The sequence below is a fragment of the Helicoverpa armigera genome, chromosome 19 (genome assembly GCF_030705265.1).
Source record: "Helicoverpa armigera isolate CAAS_96S chromosome 19, ASM3070526v1, whole genome shotgun sequence".
NCBI classification, from domain to species: Eukaryota; Metazoa; Arthropoda; class Insecta; order Lepidoptera; family Noctuidae; genus Helicoverpa; species Helicoverpa armigera.
The window spans coordinates 6,280,527-6,284,237 of NC_087138.1; positions in this window are offsets into that span (position 1 = coordinate 6,280,527).

Here is a 3,711-nt window from a genome sequence, read left to right on the forward strand (position 1 = left end):
TTGGATAGATTCATTTAATGAAAGGAATATCTTTTGAAATGGGGATATTGCATAATATTGTATTAAAACTACTTGACTAGAGGTTCGATCTACTACAAAAAAGATATTTATAAGATTTATTATAAACACTTTAAAACATTTTCATTTATTTTTCTGTTTATCAATGAAGTAATTTATAATATTCTATTTGTACTCAACAAAGGTGAATAGTTTTTTTTTACCTTAAAACGGTACAATGTATTTAAAAAAGCGACATAACAGTTTCCTTCATACATATTTATGACCGTCGTAAATTGAAGGAGCTATAATTTAATCAATAAATTCATACTTTGCAGATCTAAACAAGGGTCGTGTAAATTGAGTTATGCAAAGAGCGTATTTTTTTGTAAAGAATTTTATAACGGTTCTAATGCTCGAGCAACGGGTGCTCGCTACAAAGGGTCAGGGGCTACTTCCGCTAATGGATAAAAACTAGCGTTCAGTTATTTTGAAATGGAAGGTATATTATTGCTAAGTTTCTTCAAAATTGACCCAGCAGTTTTAGCGTGAAAAGTAACAAACATAACCGCATTCTTAATTGCTACCTCTGTCTCATTCACCATAGGTTTTTTATTTATCACATTGTTATTTTAACTTGAACATTTTAACACTTTGAATTAGCAATTGCAACACATCGGAAATCGTCTTAATCCACGTAATTAACGCGTCTAATTATGTATTACTGTAAATACACAAATATGTCTAGCATAAGATTTATTTAGGCCAAGATAAACTATTTATTTTATTTTAGTTTTTATTAGTAGCACTACTATAATCCTTTGTTGAGCTAATTACAAGTGTTTTATGAAAATATTGTTTAAAATGCACTAACTCGATTTTGAACTCGAATCTGAATTAAACAAAACTATTAATGAAAACAACAGTAAGCAGGAACTTTATTTTATTTTTATTTTATTTGGGAAACAAACAGATACATTACACCAAAGAGTCACACATTTTAAACCAAACATTTACGCCGAATCAGAACAATGTTGAAACATGCACAATGCACATACTTTAAGTCAAAATACAACTAAATGCATAGGTATGTATAAAAATTCCTCTATACCAGTTAATTTAAAAATCAAACGCTTTGACTGAAACTTCGCGCTTTAACTTCAAAGGCTGAGTTTCAAAGAAAAGTCGGAATACAAGTTTCAGTGCCGTGTAATTTAAAGAAGAAAATAAAACAGAATGAAAAATAACGTTTTGAATATTTCCTTGCTCTACAAAGCTTGCGAAAAGCTTTTTATTATGATGGTATATTCGGAATTTTGTTCACATATTGTTAAAAATTCTGATACAAATGGACATAAATTGAAAAAAAAAAAACAATTTATACGATTGACAGTAAAAAAAAAACATTTTTTTTTCAATATTCAAGTTTGTAGATGATTGTCTGTAACAATGGATATATAATAGTCAACACAGACTTTTATTAATATTCTGTACAAGCAAACGTGCTATTACGAACCTTTGAGGGTATGGGAGGCAGCAGTTATTTTTCTTCCATTTTTAAGTTTTGAATCAGAATATAGAATAGTGTCAAAAAAACTTTTGACATTAACAAAAAAATAGTTTTACTGCGGAAAATAAAGGATTGGTAAGTTGGCGTTCGTGATGATGAGTCGGCAACTTCGAAGTTTGAGGTAGAATTGGACAATGTTCCAAGTCGATTTGGTGTCCATCATATTCAAATAAAAAAAACTGAGTAAGTATTATAATCGCTTTTGTAAAACAGATACATAATCGCTCGCTTTGGAAAAGACAAAAAGACTTAAATGTATGTAAATACTTAAGTACAGTAGAATTCATATATAACGACTTCGCTTATAACGACTAGTCGGTTTTAGCGACGATAATCTTTACTCAAGTTAGGTTTCGTATATAGGTACTAAGACAATATAACCGTTTAGTGCGACTCCGGTTTAAGCGACCAACTGCTTATAGCGACCAATATTTATTATAATACGTCCGGTTAAAACGACACACGCGCAATGTTTTGTTTACCTACGCACTCGCACCCCCGCCCCGCGTTCGTATCGTTTAAACCTTCCCTGGACCTCTACAAACATTCTAAAACCAAAATAAGCCAAATCGGTCCAGCCATTCCGGAGTTTTAGTCAGACTAACGAACAGCAATTAATTTTTATATATAAGAAGAAGAAGACTAGCTGGCCCAACAAACTTCGTATCGTTTAAACCTTCCCTGGACCTCTACGAACATTTTAAAACCAAAATAAGCGAAATCGGTCCAGCCATTCTCGAGTTTTAGTGAGACTAACGAACATCAATTCATTTTTATATATAAGATAATAATATGTATTCGTAAGTTATTTATGTATGTATGTACAAGTTAAGTTATGTACTTAAGAAAATAATTCGTCCGTTTTGTGCGTCGTCCGGTTAGTACGACATAGTATCGTCGGTCCCTTGAAGGTCGTTATATCCGGATTCTACTGTACATTAAGAGTACATTTAAGAACACGAAAAATACACGAAGAGCTAAGACCAAACTCCGGATTACACAGTCGAAATCCTTTAGATCAATAAAAGAAAGAACAAAAGTACCCTTCATTGCCATTACCATTTCTATCTTTTGAGATTTAATTCTGCGAATAAGTGGTGTAAGGTAAATACCATTATCCGAGAAATTAGTGAAGTTTTATGCGGAAGCATGTCCTATTAAAGCAGTGCCCTCCCCATGCTTTTTCAGTATGGAATAACAAACTTTCGTTCAAATAAAATTTATTGCTTTTGCGCAATAAATCTTATTAGCAAGGGATCCTAGTCAAACACCATAAATAATATGCTTGGCCATTATTGGTTGCCATGGTAACGCGTTTTGATCGAGACGCGAAGGAGTTTGTATGTAAACGTATCTGTATTATTATGTTTTTATTCGAGTCGGGATGAAACGGGAGGATGTTGTCCATTTATTTTTATGTCTGTTTTCGTCGTCCTTTTTCAGTATTGATTACTTGTGACTTTTTCTCAGTAGTATAAAACCAAGGGATTCTATTCTGGAACCTTCTTAATAAATTGGAAATGCTGTTTAGCCGAAGATTTCTTTTATAAATATTTTCTTTACCAGGGAACCATATGCATGTATATGAATAGTTCTCACAGGCCACTTTTCCGTCTATACGGCAGTTACTTACAATGTGGCGTATTTATGCTCACATTTTATGGCGTATATTCAGAAAAGTGGTGCACACGGAAAAATGCATATCCGAGTTTATCCGCCTCTGTGTTATTGGTCGTAAATTTATGGAACCTGGTCGGTTCCTCGATATTCCTTCGATGATCTGAAGTAGGTCAGAATTTGGCGAAAAGGGAAATAGGAAAAAGAGCCTTTTGGGAATAAGCTGTTGTAAAAAATTATGTCAGTACAAGAGACTGCAGCTAAAAAAGTACCGTTCTTTTTGGTTTTCCCATAGTCCGATAAAAGAAAGGATAATGCCTTTTGCTCACCTTAAAAGAGAAAATCTTAAGTAGAGATGTACTTTCCCCTTTATCCTTTGGGAATAATGGTGGCTTAAGATGGCTTTGGGGATGAATGAATCGAATTTAGTAAGTTGAAAGCCAGCATCAGCTGCAGTGAGGTATTTTGCTGAATTTACTCATTTTGTGCTGTGATTTTCGTAGTTTTTCCCGTTATGTGCTTTTTTT